General features: G+C 44.5%; 1 protein-coding gene across 1 annotated transcript in view; it reads right to left on the minus strand.

Moving 5' to 3' along the window:
- PAK3 (p21 (RAC1) activated kinase 3) overlaps nucleotides 1-22,280 on the minus strand; it is a 119,203-nt gene extending 96,923 nt beyond the window's left edge. The window contains exon 1 of the mRNA XM_027687107.1: nucleotides 22,175-22,280. The gene's annotated coding sequence lies outside the window, so the exon portion shown is untranslated. The remainder of the gene's footprint in view (nucleotides 1-22,174) is intronic.
- Nucleotides 22,281-26,443: the final 4,163 nt, after the last annotated feature.

Below are 26,443 nucleotides of genomic sequence, written 5' to 3' on the forward strand. Positions count from 1 at the left end.
ACACAGCAGCAAAACAAAACGCGGGATGGAGACGAATCCTGGGATTCGTGCCCTACCTGGGCACATGTTTCATTTCCACACTCCCCCCAGCAGCAAGAGGAGGGCACGGCTGGCCTGGCAGCGGGGGCACCTCCCAGAGGCATCTGAGCAAAGCAGCCTCGTGCAGGAAACCTCCCACCAGCACTCAGAGAAGGTACAGAATCCACAGCTTTGCCAAGTGAAGCATCCAAGAGGGACGGCTGGACAAGCAAACCAAAAGCAAGGTTTCCAGCCAGCATTTGTTTATAATGGACCAAGCCCAACGCAACCCTCATCCCCTCACTGCTTCCCCAGTTCACACCTCTCACCTCTCGCCAGGTCCCTCGGATTGAAGGGTGAAGACACTCCTGCCTTTCCTGCCCCTGCTACAGCACAACAGCCTCCAGAAAGGCAGCAGAGGGCCAAGGAGAAAGAAATGAGCTTCAGTTTGCCCCAGCACCCATTGCCAGCCTCTCCTGGAGGTTCACACCCCAGGCCTGGGTTGATCCAAAGTACCCAGTGCCTCAGTCAAATCCCCTCTGGCTCTGGGAGCTGGCTACAGATTCATCCTCGGGGGGTTTTGAACCTAAGGTCTGATCCAAGTGCTTTTCTACACAGGCAAATTCAGATCCAAATGAACATCCAAAGTCAGGCCCCACACCCCGTGCTAGGGTGGCCAGAACACAGCTGTGAGAGACGTTTGGGCTCAGGCTGCCTCGGCAGCTCTCCTGGTGACACGAGTGAAAAGTCCACAACCCTGAGGAGTCAGTCTGAGAACCTCCCTTCACACCACTGACCAGAGGGGTTTGCAGGAGGTCAAGTGCCCAGGAAACAAGGACCCGGACAAAAGAATATGAAAATCAAATGGGAATAAAACATAGAAAGATGGGAAGAAGGGAGACATGGGATGCATGACTGACATTTTATAGTCTCCACCCCAGTTTGCTGTCCCTAAAAGCCCTCAATGTGGCAACAAAGCAATTATGCCTCACTCCAAAGCTACCAAGAGCAGTGGGAATCCCCTTACTGGGTTTGTGGGGTTCAGGTCCACAAGGCAGCGATGGATGGGTTTCCCTGGGGATGTGGGCAGGACTGCCATCAGATCTCTGAACTTCACCCATTTCCCCTCTGGAGGGTTGGGGAAGAATTCCCCACCAGAAGCCACATTGTAAGGTTCTCCTGGGAATGGCAGATCTTCCCCTGTCTCAGTGGATGCCCAGGAACATGGACCATCCTCCTGATAACAAAGACATGTCTTTCTGCATGAGACATCCCAGGCATTTCCCAGAAGTCCCTGTGTGGCTCAGAGCAGTTACCTTTCAAAGTAATATCTTTTTAATTTGCTCAAGGACACTTTGTGGTGCCATTAAAGTTTCTCTCCAGCAAACATGCTATTACACAGCTTGGAAACTTAATTAATTAAACAACATGTACAGTTTCTTTCAGCAGCTAATGCAGCACAGAGGAAGATGATCTGCCACGCTCTTACTTACTTCAGTGCCACTTCCAAAGAAGCTCTGAAGTCTCTGGGCAGGCAAACAGTCCCATTCTGTCCCCCTATCACACCTCTTCTGATCATGCAGAATGATTCTGTGCAGCCTACAAGCCTCACAACTGACTGCCCTCCACACTGTCTTTGCTTCAGAGCTGCCAAAGCTGTTAGCACCAGTAAAATTTTACTACATCTTCAAATCCCACTGTGTGGTTTTCCTTGAAGACACTTCTTGGCAGATAATTCTTATAGTCCAGACCCTTTTATGCAATAAGGTCTTTCTGCTGTTACCCATGGCACACTTTTCAGTCTGAATTTCTCCTTTCTCTCTGAAGGTAAAATAGAGAAGGAAATGACTGATTTCTAATGAGATTTTTCAGACCACCTCCTCTATTTCTCTGTGTAGAAGCATACAATAATAATATGAAAAATTAGCAAACTGTTGCTAATTTGCCGCATTTTCCTGAGACTCTAAATACCAATTTCTATTTTCTCCTCATTTGGATTTTTTGTAACATCATTCCTACAAATAAAGGGTTAAACTGAGTCACATTCCCAATTATATTGCTGAAATGAGAAAAAAAAAAGTCAATCCTGGGGGGGGGGATCAATGCTTTGCTTCCATAGAATAAACAACCCCACTCAGCAGTTTGCTAACTTATCAACATTCATTTCAAAAAGAAGCTTTATTGGAAATGCAATACCTTTTGTTTCCCTGGAAATGGAGGGTTTGCCTTGCCTCTCCTACATGGAATGAGAGAGAGCAAATCCACCCAAAGTGATCTGACAGCTCTCAGTGTTACTAATAATACTTCAATACAAGCAGTTCCCTGATTGTATCACCAGAAGAAGTCACCGATAAAGGACACCAAAAGGCAATATCCCCTGTGGAGATTGGGAGCATCAGGTAAATTCCTTCATTGTGCTCTCAAGTGCCCAGGGCTTATCAGCAAGGTTATGAGAACTGTGTTACCTTGTCAGGAAAAGAGTCTGGACCTGCAGGGCCAAAAGACAACTGAATCATCAGAGTTCAGTGAGTAAGTCATTTAACAGGAGCCTTGTTAGCTGCATTGCCTTAGTCACACAGGAAGTTTCCCTCTCGGTCCTGAAGGTGGTGGAGGGCACACCTGTGTGGGATCTCTGCTGGGATTACACAGCTGGACCCTCACACTACAGACAGAACCACCAGAACAGACCTATTTGGTAGCCTCCTCCCGATGAGAGATGAACCCAAGGAAAAGTCTGAAGTCCCTAAAGCTCCATCTCTGCCAGAATCCTCCCTTTAGTTTAAACATCGCTGTAGTTTGGCTCAAAATGCTCAGCACTGTTTTGACACAAACCTTGTCTGTAATGAGCAGGAGCAGCTTCACCTCTGCCACAGCCAAGACTCGTCCTGAGCCACACAGCAACCCTTCCATGCAGGGAGCAGTCCCCCAGCTGTCCTCCTCCCCACCCACTGGAGAGGCTGGGAAAGCAGGAAATCCTTCTTGATCTTCTGTGAACAAGCTCTCTGTCACAAACCCATATTCCAAGGACCAGGGGGAACACTAATTAAAGGAGCAAATATGCCCTGGTTTTGAATATGCAGGCGGCTCCTCGACACAGCCTGGATTTCAAACCAGCTGGCTCTTTGTGGGGCAAACAGCTGCTGGATTTGTCAGGCTTCATTGCCTGTTCAGCCCAGCACCGGGCTGCAGATACACTGAAAGAGATTTCCACCAACACATGCGAGACTCTACCTTCTCCTCCCTCAAGCAGGCACATAAGCCATCCCTTTAAATGGGGTCAGTGTTAATTAACCCACTTTAAGCCCCTTTATGCAGAAAAGAGAATACTTTTCTCTTTCTGTGGACACACAGTTTCACCTGCCAGCTACCATTGCATTGTACTAAACAGCTCCCTTCTTTCACCAGCAGGGAGAGGGATTTTGTGTTCCCTCCACGTTCAGGAAGATCCCCAGCAAACAGAGAAAGGCCTCCTACAGCAGGAGAACACGTAGGTGGAAATATCAGCTTATTGCACGGAAAAGCACAAGGAGAACTGTGGAATGAAAGGCTTATTCAGAGCACTCTGTTAGGAAGGTTTGGCTTGGCACTTTTCACAGAGGGACTTTTGGTTTTGGTGTATATACACTGATTGAAAAAAACAAGCAGGTAGAACATAAAGCATGCACCCACATTAAGGACTCTCCTTTCTTTACTGCTATTCACACATACACACACATTTCTATTGTCTTCACTCAAATGCCAAGTCATCTTCTTTCCCCATCAAAAGACCTACAAAGCCCAGAGGACCCGCTGGAAAAAATATTTCTATTATAGCATCTTTTAAATATAAAAAGCATCTCAAGTAAAGACTGAGCATAAGACTTACTAATTGGCTGTCAATAACTCAAACATGGATTCACATGTTTCATGCCGGACTTACCTGTAAAAAAATTATAAAGAAACAAAATATATTGATTCCCAAAATTTTATGTTGGGCAATTTTCTCTCTTTTTATTTCTGTTTTAAAACTTTAGGCTATTTTAAAGCTACAGAATTCTGGTTATTTGCTGGTCTTGACCCTGGACTTTCAAAAAAGCCAATCTTCACTGCAAAAAGACTAAAAAGTGTAATTACAGGGAAAGTCTTATCCTCAGACTAAAGTCTAGCAGAGATGCAGCACTGCCATCCAGCCTTGAATGCTCAGCGAGGTAAACTCCCCTGGGAAGAGTACAAGGTTCAATCAGTGACCTTGGGGTAAAAGCTGGAATATCACTAACTTCCAGCACTTGAAAATCAAGAGTCAGGATTAAAAGTAAATACACACAAACAGCAGTCTTGGGGCTGGGGACAGAGGAAGGTTTCTCCTCTTTGGATCAAATTTCCACTTTCTCTTTCATGGATGAGGAACACAGGAAATTACTTCCTTAAGGGATGCTGAGACTTTCCCCTGAATCCAAGAGCAACAGCAACATGTGTAATAAGGAAAACCTCAAAACAGCAACATGTGTAATAAAATAACACTGAAAGATGCAAAATTAAGACTTTGCACCAGTATCCACAACCCCTCTTTTTCAAACGAAGACAAAATTCCAGATTTCCCTAGTTTTACTTCAGAATATTTCCCAGAGAAAGATCCTTTCTGGCTTCCCTTTGCTATCGTGTGTTTTCCCCTGCTTCCCCCTCCCTTTAACCTAATTTGTTCCTTAGATGTAAATCTCAACTATGCCGATTTCATAACCAGCTCATAATATTTTTACATTAATATTTCACATTATAAAAGACTAAAAAGACTGTATGAAGAAAACCCTACTGTGATTTCTTGTTTCTGCCTCAGAAACTGTGTTGTTTACCACAGTCCACATTTACCACACTATAGGGCAGGTATGGTACAGCTCTGTGTGTGTGCCATATATCCACATTTCTTCTCTCCACCCCAGCTGTGGATGTCTGACTACTGGACCCCAGGCATGATTTTAATGGGTGATTTTTATAGGTGTGACAGCTGGAGTAAAGCACTTAGCACTTGTGAAAACCAGGTCTCTTGGCTCCACAGCCAACCTGGGCATTCAAAAATCATTACTCAGATCCTAAAAAATAATGAGATTGGCTTAGAAATAAAGATGGGTTTAGATATTACAGGTTTTATTTGCCTTATGGTGTTTATGCCTTTTGCAGCTTCAAGCCTTCTTTTTTCCTCCAACAGGGAGAATTAGAAACTGTCTTTTAAATGAAAACAGACAATCTTCCCATAAATCACCTGACTTCTGGAGCTAGGATTTTAGGAAAAATATACAACCTCATCAGATTGATGATTCATGGTGACTAGCAGAACATATCCCCATTAGAAGCATGTTTTCTTCTACAGTTTTCTTCCAGGCAAAAAAAGGTATTGGAATTGTCTTCTCCCCCTGTGGATGCTGTTACCCAATTTCTCCCAATTATCACAAAGGGGACACCTACATTCAATAATCAAACACATTTGCACAGGGACTTACAGATCTATACAAAGTGTATTTCAGGGGAAACCTCTTACACTCTTAGAGGTGTCACACTCACTTCATGCAGCCTGAGACACACCAGGAGAGTCTGTGCCCTTTGGCTGTATGAGAGAGACATCAAGGTTCTACTGAATCCATCAATGTCTCCCCAGGTTTGGGATGCAACGTTCATCAAGTAGCCTGAAGCCTGGCTATTTGGGAGGCCCTGATGCAAAAACTTCCAAAGCTCTAGGGAAGGTTTAAGGTAAGATTTAGCCTTGTATCTTACTCACTTTGAGGGTGGGAGACAAGGGAGCAGCACATTAATTGTATGTATCCCAGTACATCAGCCAACCTCCTCCTCCAGCACTCCCATACAGGCATGACAAACCAGCCCTTAGGTGATAAAAGCCTTCCAGACATCAGAGAGGCTGATCAGTGGCACACTAGGGATGCACTTGCAAGTTCTCTCTTGAATTAAAAAATGCAAATGATATTACAGACAGAGGGGGTTTTTAACTTACATTTATATATTTCAGCCTTGCCACACTCTTGGAGTTCTGTTGTTGAATTCTTTTCTGGAAGAAGGGGGATGGCAAGGTGATACAACTATTAGAGTAAATAATCAAATACAAGCTTTGCATGAGACAAGACTCCATCCACTCTCTCAGGATCTCAAGCTGGCAGGAAGGTCACACCTCCATCTCCTCCCATTTAAGGGGGCAGGCCATGTCCTTGCACTCCTTTGGTGGCTGCATATCAATGTTTGTAAAATGGCACTGCAAAACAGTAAGATTTGGTGCTGTAGATCACCTGGAGTGCAAGATGGCTGAGACACTTAACAGGTTACTAGAATGAAAGCTTTTAAGATGGCTTTTAAGAGCCATCATGGCTGTTTCCAAGTTATTCTTCCAAGGTATAAGTCTACCTCCTTTTCCAAGAAATTTTCTTAGAAGTAGAGCAGCAACGTACCATTGGCATGATGATGCAGAGGCCCCAGGGCAGGGATCAGGATTTGGTGGCTCTTTATTGATGCTTCACTTCCAACACTATAACCAGAATCAGTTTTGTCTCGAGATGGTGCAGCTAAGGACTGATCATGAAGTTAACTGAAGTTCATTTTCCTACCACTTCCACCTGTGTTGGATAACTTAAGGACATTGAGCTACCAGTGCAATCAGAGATGGAGTTATACAAAGGTGGAGAGAATGGGATGTACAGCCACTGCAAAAGAAAAATGAATGCAGGAGCAAAGATCATCACAATCCATCCTGCTTAAGATAATCTGAGAGGTCTCTCTTTATATAACACAGTTTGGGAAGAGATATGCACACTCACTGCCTCCCTTTTCTCCCTGCAAACTCCCCATGCTGCTCTAATAAGAGTCCCTGGTAAAGCAAACTAAACACACACACAGCTTTTCAAAGAAGGCATCAATGCCCTAAAATAAATAATCCTTTAAACCCTTGTGCATTGCAGCACTTGCTGGGCCTTAGGCAGGGAGAAAACAAGACAAACTGCAGCTGTGAAATATGAAGTAAGACAGGAATGAGAAAACATTCCTTTCTCCTGAGGAAGCATATGCAGAGCTGCAAGCGTTTTGATCTACCAGTTTAAATCAGGCCTTGCAAATCAGCTGCCTCATACACACACAGAGCTGGGAAAGAGCTCCTGCTGAGCACGTGTAGTACAGACCTGCAAGCAGAAGGTGTCCCAGCAGCACCAGGAGATGAACAGAACCAGCAGGAGGAAAACAGCAGTCCTGCTCTTCCCAGCTCCTCTGCTGTTACTGTTTTATTCAGTTTTCTTCCTTGCCTGTGTTCTGCTAGAACTTTTTCTGCTTAGAAAGGAACCATGACTGTGCACAAATGCAAGGATAAATATCACATCACAAGATGTTTTTTAAGGTTTAGATATGTTTTAATCTGTAGATATAAGGTGAGTACTCCCGAGAATTCTGGGAAAGGAGAAGCTGGTGACTGGGAGAACATACTGTAGCTCTTGTTTTCCAGCCAACAGTCATCCCAAGATGGCCCGGTACACTCAGCTCAGGTGCTCTATTAGAAGTACTTTTGCTCAGCCTTTCCCTGGCTTTGCAAAGTGGGGGTTACAATTAGGAGCTTCCAGAGCCCATCCGCTGTGTCTAACTCCATGTTACATCTGAAAAAGGGTGAATGAACAAGTTCCAACTTTCTAGTGCCGGTTCCTGGTTAACCATGAAGCTTTGATTCCCAGCTGGGACATCACACCAAGCAGCAGCAGTGAGTTTAGGGAGATGGAGAGAAGGTTGGTTTTCCAAAATCTTTGTGTAACACTGATATCTCAGCATCTTAAAATACCTACCTAGGAACCAATTGCCTTGGTCAGTTTAGATCAAGTCAGAGATACAAAAATAATCGTGACGAAAGCTGAGCCAATGTCAGCATCCAGTGTCTCCAAGAGCCATCCTTGTCCTCTGGCCTCCCCAGCTGTCCTTCTCATAACAAGGGGAACAGAAGACAACCAGTAGCAGCTCCCAACAGAACAAATGGAATATGCTGTGGCAGTAAGTTAAGTTAACTCAGCTTGAAGGAAACAATATTAGGCATTCCAAAAGCAAATAATTACACTCTCCCTAACTAAAGTTGTCACTCTAGAGAGTCTTGCACAGAAGAACCAAGACTTGCCCACTGCAGTCCTGCCATCTCTGAACATATCTATCTTCACAATTTATTTTTAACTTCTTTGGACACAAACTTTCCCTTCCTGTTGTTTATAGAAATGTATAAATGGGGCCTTCTTGAAGATGGAGACTTCCAGGCTGTGATAAAGGCTCGGAAAGCTGTCTAGCACTGCTGCAGTCTCTCCAAGAGTTTCTGTGTCCTTTGCAGAAATGTTATTTCACAAGTTTTCAAAGGACCTCAATAGATTTTGACAGATATCCCTACACCTCATGTAAGCACCAGCATGCAAACCAAACTATTTTTCCTATCCAGTCAACAATGAAAAACATAAGGAACACAGCACTGACGTGCAGACACCAACTCTTCATTTCTAACAATAGTCACTTCTGGCCATTTCTGATTTCACTCACTCATCTCTACCTAGTTGTTACTGTCAACTGTCTTCCAGTGGAGTGGCACATGTTATTTCTAGGAAAGAAACTAAAAACATATTTCAAAAGTGTTCAATCACCTCTGTCAGTATATCTTGCAAGAGAAGAATCAATTAGGAACACCAGAAATTAACTTTTTTCTGTTTCACACCGTATACTGCTATAGGCAATGTACAGGCAGAGCAGAATTTTTTGGTCAATCATTGAAAGAGATTGGCATCCCAGATGACAAACATGTCTTTAAGTCCTTTCTGCTGTGCATTTACACAAACACCCCTGCAGATACTCTTCAGTCCCAGCTTGTGAGAGCTAAAGGTAGTGCACACAAGATCTCAGAAGAAGACAACTATTGTGCTTCATGGCACTTTCTGAGGTTTCAGTATTTCAGTGCCTTCCTCAAGTAGTTGAAAACAAACCAATTCCAATGTTTTAAAGCATCAGAATCACTCTGAAGGATCATCTACATTTAAATGGGAGTCTTTCCAATCAGCACATGCAAACCCAGTGATTACTGTACTAAGCTGAGATGCAAACACTAGTCCCTGATGCGAGACGAAATTGTCCTGACAGATGAGGGACCTTGAACCTCTCATACCTGGTTCAGTGCTTGCACTAGCTCTGCAGATGCATCTATAGGGCCACATTCACAAGCAGATGCATCCATGTGCTGAACAACTTCCTCGTGGGCAGCTGGCAATACAGCAGAGCAGCAGCCCCTGAACAGCCTGGCAATGTACCTGTGGTCAGTGCCCGACTTTACAAGGATCTGATCATCCTGAGAAATCCAAGAGTAATCAGCGATCTGCAAGCATGTCTTATGTACTCACAGCTCCATGCAAGTTCAGCACCTCAGCTGAGAAGAGCCAAAGGGGACATTCTTGTCTGCTTCCCCCTCATCCTCCAGAATGTCACATCTCCCCTTTCTTCACCTGTTTTACACCAGCACTCCACTAAGACAGTTTCTTAAACAAGGATTCTTTTCCATGTGCCAAATGCAGTAATGGCATGTAAGTAATCCCAGAAAGTGAGGGAGAGGGATTCTATGATTCTATTACCTAGACTGATTTCTAGAGCAATCTTTCATATCCCAATGTTCAACTTAGTCCTCTAGATACAAATATTTTTCCCTCTATGCCTGTCTCAGGGACTTCCTTCTAGTTTTTACAGCAAACACTACTGGGTTTTAGATTTTCTGAAATACAGATTCACCCAGAAACTTTAAGGAGTGCAAATACATGCTGTTAAGATATTACTCTCTTTTCTAAAATATATATGTAATATTAGACCCACCTCTGCTGAATTTCACTTGACCTTGGTACAACTTACGTGAATACTGACACTAAAGAGAAGCTTTCTCCTCACTGTCTTCATTTAAGGGAAAGAGGTCCAGCTTTGTATTTCCAATGCCTCCAGACTAAGCAAAGGACTGAAGAACACCTTTGTTGGCTCTGTTGTACTGTCAAGCGCTTGAGACAGGGATGGGAAAGAACCAGCATTGTGCAACAATCCCCTTCCACAGTGTAATTAACTCTCATTTTCCCTGGCCCTGCAGTGCTTGTCTCCTTCACCCATAACTGAAAGAAACAACAGAAAGCTCTGGAGGCAAGGGAGGGGACAAAAGCAGCTGCTGAAAGTGGTTCTCCCTGTTGGCTGTACTGCTTACTTAGGTAACTGGCTACTTCTTTTCATCACAGAGGTCACCATAAATAAATTCTGCACACACATCAAGTTGAAATGGAGCAATTACACTCTCACTGTATCACTCAACAGCTTGGGCAACCTGTTCCTTTTTCATTCTGCCATAACGTGCTCCTTCAACAGAACACCACAAAAAGGTTGACATCAGCTGAGACCACATTGCTTTACCATGGCCTCACCGTTTCCCCACACCTCAAACACCTTCAGTTCCCCTTATACCCCCACTGTGAGCAGTTTGGGGCTGAATCTGGCACAGCCCTAACACTCCCAGTGCCAGTCCAGGCCTGGGGACACAGTATTAGCCATGCCTCACTTCCTCACCTGTAAAATGGAAGCCAAGATGCTGTTTTCTACAGGAGGCTGCAGGCTGGGTGTCAGAGCAGGAGCAGCCACTCACCCCTGGCAGGGATGAAGCAGGAGACATGCCAGTTGAGAGCTTTGTGTACTCTGCCTCTTTGGAGACCACCAGCCCAGGCAGCAGGGCAGAAGGACCTGGCTTGCTGACTACCAGTTGAACTATCCTGACTTGTACCTGATGGGCACTTGATAATGAGCAGTCTAACTACTCACATGCTGAACAGAAGGAGGAATTGCTTTCTAATTAGAGCCCTGGACACCAAAAGAACCATATAGCTAATAAGCACAAATAGAATCATCATTAGAGGAGACTTTATTAGGTACTTACAACTGAGATTGTAGCCATTTGTCCTGACAATAAGCTTGGGCAAAGCTGATGCCTGGTGTCCTTTAAACCTCAACTGGTTTAATTAGACTAGCTGAGGATATTTGATACCCCATCCCTTTAGCCTCTCTAAAAATAATCCCGTTGTATGTCCTATTTATTAATTTTGATTTATATCAAGACAGTCTTCTGTTTCTCTAGGGGGCATTTACAAAAGTTAAAATGCAGAGCCAGCCAATAAATCCATCCAGTACATAATGAAATGACCTTCCAAGGAAGTAAAACCCCATCCCCCTGAAAAGCCAGAGAAGCCTTTGTTGGATTTGCTTAAGGTAACTATAGCTTGAAAGATGGTATCTCTGCCTAAGAGGTTGGAAAAAGTGGTGGCTATCATGTTTGAGTGTATTATTAAAAGTGACAGTTATCTCTGTATGCTTACAATTGGAACTTCTGATTTCCTAGACTATAACAAATGCACCACTGCTGTTCTGGATGGCCTAGCATTAATAAAGCAAACCAATTTTGAATGCCCAAGGCCGGGACCTCAGGGACAGCAGATGGTGCCCAGGATACCCATTCTCACATTAGCATAAGAATAGTATGGAGTGGGTCACAGATTGCCTTTAAGCAAGCTTTCAGTTGTCCACACAGTCTCTGCTTCCTACCAAATGAGACAACAGCATTGTTTGGGATTTTTAATTTAGGTAATCGGGGCTTCATTACATAAAATGTATTTCACAAGCAAGTCAAGCAATAAAGAAATTCATCTCCTTTGTAACAACTTGCCCTCGATAAGCACCTTATTCAAACTTTGCACACACAACAGAAGGAAATGAACAGCCTTTGTTCATATGCATTAAAACACTTTAGACAAACAACATAAGAGTTCTTAAAATTAGAGCTTTTTTCTTTAAATTGCTTCTAATTTTGTGTGCAATCAATTGCAGCTGTAATTACTTGTAAGCACAAATGGTATATCCATTGATATCCAACTTGACTCTCTCATTGAGAACCAGAAGAAATCCCAAATAGAAAATTGGAAACTGTGCCTCAAATTCTTTAAAAAGAGCATGAAATCCACATGCTTACCTGGATTCAAAATTAAGACTGTCCTGATCTCAAAAGAGGAAAAACTTCACCCCATTCCTAATTTAAGCCTAAAAGTTAAGTAAAAAGCAGCCAAAGTCTGGACTCTCCAGAGAGAAGTCCAGATCAAGACCCAGGATATCATATGCAAACTTTCACAGGATATTTTGCCCCTTCTGGGACCCAGAGGTAAGTTCCACTTTAACTAAGGTGTCTCACAGAATGTGAGACATCAATAATGAACATAGCCTTTGTGCTTAAGTGTCTGTCTTCTTGGCTGAATTAATGAAGATTTCTGAATTAATTAATTAATAATTAATTTCTGATTTCTGAAAAAATGCTCTGCAGTCCTTTTATAGTTCACACTTTGTGCCTCTTGGACAGGGATGCTAAACTGAGTTTCTTTCCTGGCTGGTTATTAACCATCAAGAGAATGTTTCAACTCCACTCATCACATGCATCAGGCAAATCAAATCTGGAAAAACCTACAAGAAGAAGCCAGTTTATAGGAAAAACAGGAAGCACATTAACTGAGAGATGACCTACTACTTCACAAGCTCTCTGCATGAAACATACAGAAAGGCAGAGCTCATTTCATTTTTATTCTTCATCCGAGAAAAATGAAGAAAAAAAGGGAGTGTTATTTCCACTCCCAAACCCAAGGAATTAAAGAGGATCTAAAATAATCCACACAGGTATCATGTGCCCAGATCCCTCTTCCTCATCACTGCACTTACTCTAGGAAATAGCAATCATGGCTTCACCTGCTTGGATCCCTCTTGATATCCCCATGACAGGAACTTCTGAAGCAATGACTGGTATTAAAAATCTGCAGGGTGTCCAGTAGGTGGTTAACCTCACTCCAAGTCAAAAGTGCAAAGCTCTAGGGATGACAGTGCCATGGATTCACTAGAATGGATCTTGGCAGGCTCAACAAGCCCTCAGCTTCCCAAGCTGTTCTCCAAAACAAGCCTGACAAAGAGCTAGCAAAGGCAAGTCACTCCACACCACAGGCACACCCCAGATTCCAGACATGGGTGATGGTAAGGCAGCTGAGAATTACAGATTTACATACAACACAAACTGGCACAAGGAACAGACGAAAATCTTTTGTTGATGTTGCTGTTCTTGTTTCTCATGTAACACAGTTTTCATTCCCTAAAGCCAATGTACTAATTGCCAACTGAAAATAAGTCATTTCATCATCTTACTTGAATAAATACCAATAGTTCTTGAGCTTGACTAGAAAATTCAAGAAGCCATATCTGGGCAGTGAAAGCAAATGACTATTTCTGTATCTTGCTCAGCACATTTCCTTCTGTATGAACTGCATGAAAATTATGAATTCTCTAGAAACACAATGGAATTAGGGAAAGCTTTTGAATAAAGTGGAGAATGTTTTGGGTCACAAGGTCACTGGACTCCACTGAATTACGAGGGTCCTTTCCTGGCTAAGGAGTTCAGAAGGTGGCTGAGGATTTTGTAGTTGACAGACGAAATATGTTAAAACAACAAGGACAGGGACTGAAAGCTGGTTCCCTATGCAGTTATAAGGAGAGCTGCTTAGGGCTTATTTTTCAGAACTGTTGAGTTTCAAGAATTTCAATTTTCATTGGACTTCCTTCCAATCAGATACTTCTGGGGATGGAAGTTCTAAAACTTGCACCAAATGAGAATTTACAACCTTGCCACAGGAACATGGCCCACTGGAAAGACCCTCTGCTCAGTACTCAGCATTGTTTAACAGAGAGAAAATGTAAATCTAGCAGCACTTCCTGACACTACCTTTGGGGAAAGAACCTTCCACTGTTGCAGATGCCTCCTTCTAAGTGATTCCAGAAGGTGAGCAGATGCAGAGGTGGTAACACTTGCTGGAGGGGAAATGTCATCTCCTCCTGTCAGTGCTAAGGCTTCTCACACTCGTCACAGAGTGAGAATGAGTGATGGAAAGAAGACAAACACAAACACTACAGTAAAACACAATGTAAAGATATTATGCTGCTTTTCTGGTGGATATTTACAGCCAGAGAGTTGGGATGTGTCTGTAAAAGTAGTATTTTAAAATTATCTCTAATATCTAATTTATTCTTCTCAGATTCTGTTAAGCAGCCAACTTGGGGTGTTCTACAGAAAAAACCCACACTGTAGCTATAGCACTGCAGGCAACTGCTGAATGTTCTGTAAAAACATAAACAGTTCCTTGCCTACAAATCTGCTCTCCATCATACTTCTCATCTTTCACTCCTCAGTTCCCAAGATACCGGAATTTCCTCAGTTCTGTGGTTACCTAGAGTTTTCTCATGGAAACAAGCACCAAACACATCATGAAGAAAACAAACAATAGGCAAAAATCCCCTAAAAACAACCCTTCAGCTTATTATTACCTTATTCTTCCTGTGTAGGCTCAGAGCCAAAGATATTCCAGCCACTGCTGAGGACATCAGTGGTAAAAGTCATTAGCTGTTAGCAGAGGAAAAATCTTAAAATAAACAGTTCTTCAAGGTATAATTTTTCCCCTGATAAAAATTAAAGAGGGGCAAAGCCAAGAGACCGCTCCATCTCCCCCCTTCATTAATTAATAATATAAGCACTAACCTGAAAATGAAAATGGACAGTGTCTTTAAGCCTATGGGAAAACTCCAGAAAACAGGCAAAAGGCTTCTGTCCCATTTGTCACATGGCTGCCACAACCTGCAGGTAGTGTGGCAGAAACAAAATCCCACACTGTGACGAAACCTCGTCTCATCTGTCGTGGGCATGTGCCCCCCCCAGAGCACTCTGTGGTGAACAAGGGCCTGGGCTGGCACTGCTCTGAAGTGCCTTTCTGAATTTGAAAGAGGAGGATATTCCATTTCAGTCCTTGCAACTGTTAAGGATTTCCAGTGAAATGGTAGTTAAAGACCTGTCAGCCCAAAATGTGCTGCACTTATGGAGCTTTTATAAGATTTGCCTCTAGCTGTCTTTGCAAAGAGTGAGGATAATACATAGTGTGTTACAGAGACCTAAAAGAGATAAATAAAACTAATTTTCTATCTGGGAGAGGCAAAGTGCAGGGAGGTTAAGGAACAATCCAGCCTCTCACAGCCAAGCAATGGGAGAATCAGGGACAGAATCTAAATAAGCTGATATAGTCCTGTGACCTCAGCACTGAACGGGTATCTTCCTGTACTTATGACCCTCTTTCTCAGATAAGTTTGTCCTGCCAATGTGTACTCCAAGGAATGACCATGCTGGTCTGGGAGTCCCAGCTGCAGGAGCTTGTGCAGATCAGGAGAGAAGGTTCCTTCAGTAACAGTCTCTCCAGAACTGCTTCTGGAGGTCAGCGATCTTATTGCCTTGTTTGGTTTTGGCCTCTTCCTGACTGGAGGATTTGACTCACTGTTTCTCAGCAATAAACTGTTTTCCTTAGAAGGGCTAATCAAACTTTTATGAGGCCCTTGAGCAATGGAAAAACTGATGAGATACATTAAAGATTAGGTGTGGAGCAAAACTGAAGATCAGGGCAAACACTCCTATTGAGTTCAAGGGAATTAGATTGGGATTTCTACGCATATCTTTTCCTGCTGCTCTAATCCATATTTTTATGTATTTGTGTAACTACCTCAGCACCCTGAAAGAGGGAACTGGTAACCTCTCCCATACTTTACTTAGCTTCTCTATGGATACCACTATCACCAGGAAAAAAACAGGATTCTCTGGCTGCCTGCAGTGCACCCTCACATTGGTGCTTCACGGGGCTACAGAACTACCACTTACACTATGAAGTGGGCAGATACAAGCAATTAAGAAATGTTTTCTGCCTACAGCATTGATAACTAAAACCTAGAACTCATCAACCAGGCAGTCATCCAGACAATGAACTTAACAAGACTCAGAAAGGGATCAGAAATGCAGACAAATATGGTCCACCAAAGAATTCTGGCATGGTAGCACCCAGAACATGTCCATGTTAATCCTTCCTGTACCACTGCTCCAATCATAGACTCACAGAATGGTTTGTGTTGGAAGGGACCTTAAAGATCATCCAGTTCCAACCCTCCTTGCATGGGCAGGGACATCTTCCACTAGACCAGGCTGCTCCAATCCCCATCCAACCTGGCCTTGAACACTTCCAGGGACGGGGCAGCCACAGCTTCTCTGGGCAACCTGTGCCAGGGCCTCACCACCCTACATGTTATGAACTCCTTAACCTGGCAGAAAGGCTGCAGTGCCACAGCCTCTGCCCTGCCTGGGCAGACCTGTGCTGTACATGCACCCACAGGGGGGATGAATGGGATGTTTTTGATGGCTAGAGCTGGGAGGTGGGCAAGGAAGGGAGGCTCTCCTGCAGACAGGCAGGAGTGACCACATGGCTGGGAAATAGCTCTCAGCAATGTTAAGCTGATGGTGCAGACCTGAATCAACCAACTGAATACTTACATACTCAGCAATACCTGCTTTCTTACTCCCCAAAACCTTCAGCAAAGATGCTGCAGCCTCCCTAGGTAACCTATTCTAGAATTTAGTATCACTACTGCTGGAAAGCATCCTTAAATTTATAATGATAAACTTCTGAAAAACATATTAATCTGTGTGTTGGTCTGTGAAGGCAAGAAAACAAGCTGCAATGTGGGGAAAGGGACAGCAAGTCCTGGGCCACCCAAGACAAGTCATATCAGACTAGAACAGCAGAGTAGGTGACCTTCAGACCTACTCTAATATGGCAGTTCTTATGCTTCCACACAAATAAAGCGTTCACACCAACTGCCAGACAGCAGGTCAGTTTTTCCAGCTGATCCTCTGTCTTATTATGTAAGATATGTTATTTGATATTGCTCTCTGCTAACCCCTGCATAAATTAGCCATTAAGGACTAGAACAGAAATTATCACTGAAAATTCAATCAGTGTTTCACTGATTTTTTAAATAGATCACCATTGTGTATTCCACCTGTTGGAAAAGATATCATTATTCAGCTGCATACAATCTAACAACAGTAGAGAAAGTGGAGAAAGGAGCAGTGGTCCAGGAGAAGGGCGGGAAGGCAAAAGTTAAATCTGAACTTCAGCACTCACAAATGGTGTATTTAGGAGAGGACATTATCCATTATTTCACCTACAAAGGTGGTTTTATCTCCTAAATGGTTTCATTTCCGATCTGCTTTGGCTGGCACATGTTCATAGTATCACAGAATCACAGAATATCCTGAGTCGAAAGGAATCCACAAGGATCATCGAGTCCAACTCCTGGCCCTGCACAGAACACCCCACTAACCCCACCATGTGTCTAAGAACATTGTCCAAACGGTTCTTGAACTCTGTCAGGCTTAGTGCTGTGATCACTCCCCCGGGGAGCCTGCTCCAGTGCTCAAACACCCTCTGGATGAAGAACCTTTCCCTAATATCCCACCTAAACCTCCCCTGGCACAGCCTCACGCTGTTCCAAAGCTCTTGTTCGTGAGGCCTAGTGACATGTGAGGCCAGTGCAGGTGATCCATATCTTTCTCTTTCCCTTTCCCACAGAAATTTATCAAATTCCCAGTATTTGATGCTCATGGTCTCAAGCTGCCTTGCAGAAAATGCTGCCAGCTGATGGTATCCAAGGTTTGAAGTTTGGGAAACTGCTGACACACTGGTCGGTGACTTTGCTTGGGGCACAGTCGAACAGTGCAGTGTCAGGGAAGGAAATGTCTTAAGCCATACAAATATGACAGGATGGATCCACTCCAAAATCAAACTAATCCCTTAGGAAAAAACATGCCAACAAATGAGGTTCATGACGTGAAACTGCAAGAGGCTTACGGAAAACCCCACAGGTGGACGAAGACACATTAATTCAGCCCTTCACTCAGCCCTGTAACATGGCCCGCAGTCTGTCACATAATGCTGGATTTGAAGGCAGGATTTAGGATACAGGTTCATTGCCAGGCTACAGCTGTGCCAATCTTAACTTCACATCAGAACAAACCACATGAGGATCTTAGTGCACTACATATGCTCTCACACTACCACTGCCTCCAAAACCCTGTCTGAACAAGGTCTAGTGAGAGAAAAAAAATCAGAAAACAAAAAAACCTGTAAGGCTGCCTGCAGGGTGCAGCACTTATAAAAAGGACCTTTTCACACCTCTTCTATCCTCACTTTCTCTCTAATCTACCTATCTATCTATCTATCTATGTGTACCAAGATGGAACCAGACTCTTCCAAGAGATGTCCAGTGAAAGGTAACAGATACAAACTGAAACACTGGGAATTCTGATTAGATATTATTTTTTTTTCATAAGGATGGTCAAACACTGAAATTGCACCAGAGAGGTAGTAGGATCTCCATTTTTGGATATATTATTTAATTTAACTGAACCAAGCCCTGCTAAAAATTGGTCCTGCTTTGAGCAGCAGGTTGGACTAGATCACCTCCACAGGTCACGTCCATCCGAAATTATTCTGTGATTTTTCTTGGGTATATTTGGAACCATACCTTAAGGCTTTAATAAATATTAATAACTTTCTATAATACTTAAGCTGACCCTCTGCACTGATGAAGAATGGAGACAGGCTGCTGGTGATAAGATGAATAATAATGAATAAGATGGTGATTATAAGATGAATAATAGCACTACCCACAAAATACCCTCAACAGTCAGCATCCACTCTGGAGAGCTCTACATTCAGAAATCTTCTCCAGTGCATTCAGTGAACACTTCATCCACCATGAAGTGTGTCCAGGGACATGCTATCCATACCCTGCTATGCTCAACAGACCAGGACCCTGTGACTACAGACAACTGGTTCCATAGTGAAACCTTCTAGAACGTCGTGCACTGCAAGAAAGATTACTAGGGAGAAAGATCATAATAAAAAATCCTATAGGATCTCAAAATGCATCTTATTCTATCTGAAGGGCTAAGGCTTCAACTAGGCAATTTTAAGGCACTCGCTTAATCTTAGAGAGCACTGTGAGAGACTGGGAATATTTACATATACTGGAGTAGTTATGATCTGATGATTTAAAGTGATATCTATTGATGCCCAAAGGTATTTTTGGGCCCATACTTTCTCCACTGACTGTCTGTTTTCATGTAGTTGTTTGCCAACTACTGACAATCTGTTTAGAAATATCAGGGAACATGAAATCCGGAGGTGTATCAGTGTGTGAGCGTCCACTCCAAAACCTCTGTGAAAATAACCTTCAGGGATGGCAATCAGCCAGAGATGCAGTTTGAAGCCAGCTAAGACACAAATAAATATTCATGGCAGCTAAGGATTTTGTATTTGATACCATTCTGCTAATGCAGATAAATATTCAGATTTCCTTGGCTCCTGGAGAGTAAACCCAGTTTAAAAGAGAAATCAACAGCATTCAAACAACATTGCCACTGCTGGGAGGGGTTTGTGGGGAGGTGTTATCTTAATTAATTATCTTAAGACCAAGATGAAATCTCTGCAATTCAAAGATCTACATCAGAAAACAGATACAGAAAGACATGATTCGCTGTAGATCACTGGATCACTGATGCCTCATGGCACAGGGATGGCTCTACCTGTACCATACTGTTCAGCACTGTGCTCTACCTCTACCTTTCAGGACTGTATTTCAGCAGCAGCACCTCTCACCTTGACATCTTTACAATGAACAATATAATTCAAAGTTAATATGTTACTACTTTTACTCCTACCCACTGCTCAGCCTTCTCTGTGTTAAGGCAAATGTTTATGTGGTATAAATCCCAAGCTCACCATTGAGCATAACCAACTCTGAAGTGATGATTACCTTCACAAGACTCAGTTTACACAAAAGATACATTGCTGAGTTAGGCTTAGCCATGCTATTGCAGCTGTTAACTGTGTTACAGCAGCAGATCTACACGACCACCTAACTAGGTAAAAGCAAGGCTTTCCTCTCCAGTCAACCAAGGAGTTGCATCCTGAGCCCACCACAAATTCTAATCACATCCCAGGCAGAAAGGCAGAAGTTTCTCAAAGGGAAGCAGAATCAAAGAAAATTATTTCCCTTCCTCTATAGATTTACAAGCAAAAGGATAACTGTGTTCCATAGCCCATTATTAAAACTCTTTACAATTAACCACCTGACTGTCACACCCCAGCTGGATGTTACATGAAGCTGTGACTGCAGGACCACTGATAAGTCACTTCACTCCCTCACAAATAAGTCAGGAGCCCAATTCACATGATTCAGAACATGAACTTTTAAATTGTTTTCAACACATCTTCAGACTTCATGCAAGGAAATGAGCAAGATGACAGATGGACCCATTGTTTCTCCTTTTTTTCACAAAACAGTTCTCAGTCTGCATTATCTCACTGCTTTTTAATCCTTCTGTGCCATACCTTCATTTCTAGAAGTCTGTGTAGATCAACACTTGCACTTTCTCTTCCCTTGTCATCGTAGTTTCTGTAAAATGTTAAGAAAGGAGGGCAAGTAGCTCCTAAACAACTCTGTCAGACTTGTGACTGGACAAAAAGGGGTGAAAGGAAAGGAACTGGAAGTGCAGCCACAAGGCAGTGAGAGGCCAGGGTCCTTCCCCCAGTCTTTCACTGGCCTTGAGTAAATCACTTCCCTTATATGTTACTATACATTTAAGTCATATTAAATTGTTCAGGCTTCTGGCAGAACTTCTGAAGTACAAGGCTCAGCTACCAGTACACAGGTTTGAGGCATCAAAGCACTCTGGAATTCAAGGCGTTCAGCTCTCTTAGACAACAAACACAAATTTAAAAAGGCAAATTAAGATAAATATAATCAGCACATTTATGATCCCTAGTCAAGAAGTACTTTCAACCTAAGAGCTATTGGAATACCCCTCTCCATTCAGCTCATCAGCCTCTCTACCTTTTAAAATGTATACCAGAGATCACAGCAATCAATACATTTATTCTCTCAGTTAAGATATTCTTAACTGAGTCTCTTTGTATGATCCTGACAATTCTCACTCAAATGAGAATGACTTGAAGCCATACAGACCACAAGTTTCACCTTTGTGAAGAAAACTATTTACACATGGGGGTGCAATAGTTTATTAGAGCAGTTACTTCTTTAAAAGAGTGGAAAAGATGGTATGGTGTTCCAGTGGCCAGTAAGTCATCCCTGCCAGGATCTCTGTTAGGGACTTTTCTGCAACAAAGTTTTTACAGGATGTCAGTGCTCACTATCTCTGTTGGACAGAGTGTGCCCAGAGCCTGCCAAAAGAGAAAACCTGAAGGCTGCACTGAAGTGACAGTAACAGGGCAGAGGGGAGCTCTGCACCTGACTCAAGGGGAAGGCAGCTAATTTAACCTTCTGTCTTGTTTCAGTAAAAGTCCACAGTGCTCATCTCCATTTCTAGTATTCTAAAATTCACCATTACCAATCTCTTAAACTGCTCAGCCAGTTGATGGTGATCCCTTAAATTAGGGCATCAGATCCAAACTGGGAAGGCTAGACAGGCAGATGGATTATGTCTCCAGCAATAGAAGGAGTCTGAGGATGCGACTGGCTCCAAAGGTGCCCCATTCCAATTAATGTCTTCCTGTGAGTCTGGAAGTGCCTCATGCAAAGACACTCAAGACCATCCCGTTGAACCTCAAGATTAAAAAATAACAAAGGTAAAGTTGGGAAAATGTTTAATATGTGAAAAACAACTGATCTTAAGATACTGGAATGGGAAGTCACTGAAAGTACACCTGGCATGGGATTGAGCTCATCTTGCCCAAAGGACAAGCAGTCTGTCTCGCCGGTGGCTCACAGGAGGAGCCTGCAGACCCCTTGGCCTCCCCTCCCCTCCCGCACCCGCCGAGCTCCCGGTGCCCTCCTGCAGCCACAGCCCCGCAGCGCAGCACCGGGTCCCGCAGCATCCAGGCCCAACCAGCGCCGCCAGGCACATCCCAGAGCCTTTCCCATAGAGCCCATTCTCCCTGAACCCTCACACTAACCTGAACCCCCAGCACAGAGGGGAGGGTTCGGGGTGGTTTGAAGGCACAGATTCGGGACCTACCGAAGAGAGCCGGGTACTGACCAACAGCTCGGGGCTCTCCCCGGTGCCCCCCCAGCTGCAGCCGCGCACGGACCCCCGGCCGGGCTTTGTTGCCGGGGCCCGCCGATCCCCTCCGGCCGGGGCAGGGCAGGGCCGTGCCGGCCACGCCAGGTACAAACGCAAAGCACAGACCTTCTCCCTGGCCTCTCCGCGGGGAGGCTGCGCCCGTCCTGCCGGCCGCGGCCGCGGCGCCGGCGGGGAGCTGGGTCCGGCCGCGCCGCCTCACCGGCCGCACATCGATGTGCCGCCGGCAGCCTCGCCGCGCTGCTCTCCACCCCCTCCTTCCAGGGGGACAAAAACGGAGGTGGCGGAGGGGGGGAACCTTCCTATTATTATTATTCTAATATATTCTGGGGGCTTGTGGTTCCTGCAGCCAGGCGGAAGTGAACCCGCTTTCGTCCCCCTCCTCCTTCCGCGATGCTCCGGGGCTGGATGCGGGAGGTCCCCGCAGCCCAGGGAGCGCTCCCGGGGCCGCGCTGCCCGCAGTGGCGCCCCGGTCCCTTGGTCCCCGGGGTGGGTGGGGAGGCGGTGCCGTTCCCGAGAGGCAGAGGTTGCTTTGAAATCAAAAAGGGGGGAATAATTTTCTCCACCGCAGTGAGGGCGGGCTGGCGGAGCTCGGTGCCCGCAGGGAGCGGCGGTGCCCGGTGCGCTCGGCGGCCCCGCTGGAGCCCCGGGCGGGCAGCGCTGGCAGCGGTGCCCTCAGTGACGGGCGGGCACAGCTCGACAGGAAAGGCTGTAAAACGCAGCGAAATGCAAAGGTGTCTGCTGGCTCCGTAGTGACATCCCGTGGTGCGGAGCCACTACTGCCGAAGGCCCCCCGAGCTCCGGCGGAGCAGCCGCGCACCCAGCCCGGAGCAGCACCGGGGGCATCCTTCAGAGACCCGAATCACCGTCAGTGGCTTGGTTTTAAACCAGCCTTCTGCCCTGTGCTGCTGCAGAGCTGCGCTGCTCTCTGGCACTGTGGGGATTTGTGCCCTACAAATGTGTTCCAGAGAACATCAGAGCAGCGAGGGCTCAGAGCTGAACAGTGCCGCTGGCCCCGTGCCTGCACCGGGGAGCAGAGTGAGAGACACCAAATGAACATACAGTTAACTAAGGCTAATGTTAATTTCTTAATTTAGCATGTGCCATCATGTTGAATCACATTTGCAGAACATCTTCCCCCAGCCAAGAGTCACCGGAGTGGAGATGAGGTGGTGAAACCCTGTCCCTCCCTTAGGGAATTCCCCTATCCACCTCCCCTGTCACACAACACACTGGGATGCTCCAATGGCCTGTGGCAGAAAAGGCAAGAAGAGAAAGACAGTGAAAGAGAGCTGAGCACATGGATCAAAACACCACAACCTGTCCCTAGGCAGGAGGAAAGCTGGAAGTCAGCACTGAACAGGCACAGCTGAGCTAACTGGATTCCAGCTCACAGGGATGCCACTAGTAATGAGGACTCGGTGGCATTAACCTAAAAATGTCTCCACAGCCCCTGGCAAGCTTGGTAAGATCCATGCCACCATGTTTACAAAGCTCAGATTGCCCAGATCAGAAAGATTAAGGCTAGCCTGGGCAGGCCTGAACACACAGCAACTGAAACTCCTGATAATTGTTTCGGGGCATGTGGATGCTGGTGGTAGATGGATTGGAAAAGATTCGTCTAAACTCTGCTACAGGAGTAACATCAGATGATGCACATGTTCAGAAGAGATGACTGGGACACCCTTTACTGAGATCTCTGTTGACCCCAGAAGTCACCTGCTCATCGTGGTGGAACTTAACCACTGTAAAATCCTGGTGCTGCCCCTTCTTCCTTGTAGAAACAGTGAAATGGTCAATCTGTTTTGTCCAGTGGCTCATTTTGGACCTGCCATTCTGGGCTGTGCAGATTCATTTCTGTGCTCAGTTTTTTGTTAAACATTTCCTTCCCATCCCAACAGCAACACAGTTGCTTAGTCAGCTGCTGCATCTGTCTCACAGCCTCAGGATGTCTGCAGCCTCTACACTGCCAGGGGATGAACAGCCATATCAGCTTCTGCATCTGTCTCACAGCCTCAGGATGTCTGCAGCCTCTACACTGCCAGGGGATGGCTGAACAGCCATGTCAGCAGAAATGCCCTCTTCCAGGCAGGACTGGCCAGAAGATTGCACCTCAGCCTGAGGAGTGCACACCTGGACACACTGGTGCATAAATTGTGTCTTGCAGCTTAATTACTGGAACTCCCTGTGCTTTGAAATAAACCACAGCTGGTGTAAAATACAGCAGATGTCTGCTTAGCAAGAGAGAGCAGCCTGGTGCTTTGCTCACCCTGGTTTCTTACTAAGTACAGACTTTGGTCTTCTTTTCTGATATCCATAGCCCTTCATAATCTTCCACAACCAGCTCCTGCTGGAGCACTGCAACCATTGACCAAGGGCTAAGACAAGACTGTGGGAGTTTCATCTTTCCCAGGCAGAATTTCTGTACTGTGGAACTTGGAGATACAAATAACGCAGATCTCAATGCAGTCAGAAGCAAAAGCAAAAATTCTCTCCTCAGCTTCATTTTTTCACACAAAAACATGCAGAGAACGCTAGTACACAGCCCAACAAACCCAAGCCCTATAAAGTAATCAAGCTATTCCTCTTAGTGGCTAGCTAGAAGGAAAGGCAGAGAAGGAAAAAGCATTTTTCTGTTTTAAAATACTTGGGAGGCACACAAGGCCCACAGAGATGGGAACCATCTAAATACATATAAAAACAATCCATCTGTTGTAATCCAGCAGTTTCATAAAACCAATGAAAAAAGTTGACAGTTTCATGAAACCACTAAAGCACTGTTGATACTTTCAAGTTTTTTTAATTCATCTCCAATGTGTATGAATGTAGGAAATCAACCATCTTCTGTCAGATTCCTGAACTGCACAGGAAAAGAAAAAGGCTGTGCATGAAGCTGATGCAAACAAATCCATGATGTAAATTAAAGCAAATTGCCATTAACAATCTAACACAAACTATTAGAAATCGCTGTTCACACCCCAAAATACATTTCTGATTTTCATGATATGTCAGCACACACATCCATCACTACCCCTCTTCCATCCCATGGATCTCAAAGCATCTCACAGATGGTGCTTAAATGAAATCTTACAACACCTCCAGTCTTTCTCCACAGGGAACACTGAGAGGCACAGGGATGTGCTTATTGTCTAGCAGGAAGTATTAGAACGACCGGAAAGATGTTGGTGTCCTATCTGCACATAAGCCTTGCTCTTATTACTAGATACCACTTCCAGTGCTTGTCTGCTCATAATTATACAAAGTCGTTCCCTTAAAGACTGCCCTGAGCTATCCACTGGCAGCTTTGCAGGCAGAGCAGGGCACACAAGCAGTGTTTTGCTTCATCCCAATGGGTGGTGCCTCTTCTCAGCTCTGTGTCTGAGGAGTCACGCAGCAGCTATGGAGCAGCACTCATTAATATACTGTGCATTTACACCAGCTTTGGTTGGTTTCAAATGCTCGTCTTGTGGTACAGCCAGGTGACAGCTAAAGGTTTCCATATATCAGGGAATCCTACAAAACATATAGGAAGAGTATCAACCACCATCTCACATGTTGATGTGTGTTCTGAGACCTCCCAGCAAAGCAGGTTTGTCTGGGAAGTAGGAAAACAAATATGCATTAGCCAGAGAGCTGTAGTAGCCCAGTGAAGTACCTTGCAAGTATTTCCCATTAAATGTTCAGGCAAGTTCAGCTTCCTCCCTTCCCTCTTCAATATATGCACACACTCCATCTCAGTGTGATTTATGGTACAGTCCTGCTGTGATCTTTCTCTGGGTAAACCTCTGTGCCCAGACTGCAAGCTGAGAGCACAAGTATGAGGAACAGGCAGCACAGAAGATCTGACAGTTTAGCCCCTAAAAATTTCTCCAGTTAAATTACAGAGATACCCACAGACCTCAGAGAGCTACCAAAGTACATGTCCACCAACACTATTTATTAAAAAGGCACCAGTGTTCAAGTGAAAGTACCCAAAAATCAGTCCCCCAGCCCATAACCAAAGCCCTGCCTCGGTATGATGGTAAATGGAGAGCATTACATATGGAATATGAGACTACTGTGCTATGGACATCATATAGGATAGAACAAAAGAGGGAGTTGGCCATAGCTGGTCACTTCTGAAGATCATCTCTGGGTTACCTTTGTAATATCCTCTTTTATTTTCCTGGTTTTGTTTGAGTTTTTCTTCTATAACTTGGCAACTGATGTCTCACTGTTATTATCAGTATTTTATTAATAATATACTGTCAGTGCCTATAAAAAGTACATATTTCAGCTGATAAATGCTACAATATGAAAAAACAATCTGCTGTTAATAAAACACAGATAAATTCCCAAAGGAAATGAATGGTCTTAAAACCCACAGACTTGAAGTAA

Source organism: Neopelma chrysocephalum, unplaced genomic scaffold (genome assembly GCF_003984885.1).
Source record: "Neopelma chrysocephalum unplaced genomic scaffold, ASM398488v2 Primary Assembly neopelma1_73, whole genome shotgun sequence".
Taxonomy (NCBI): domain Eukaryota; kingdom Metazoa; phylum Chordata; class Aves; order Passeriformes; family Pipridae; genus Neopelma; species Neopelma chrysocephalum.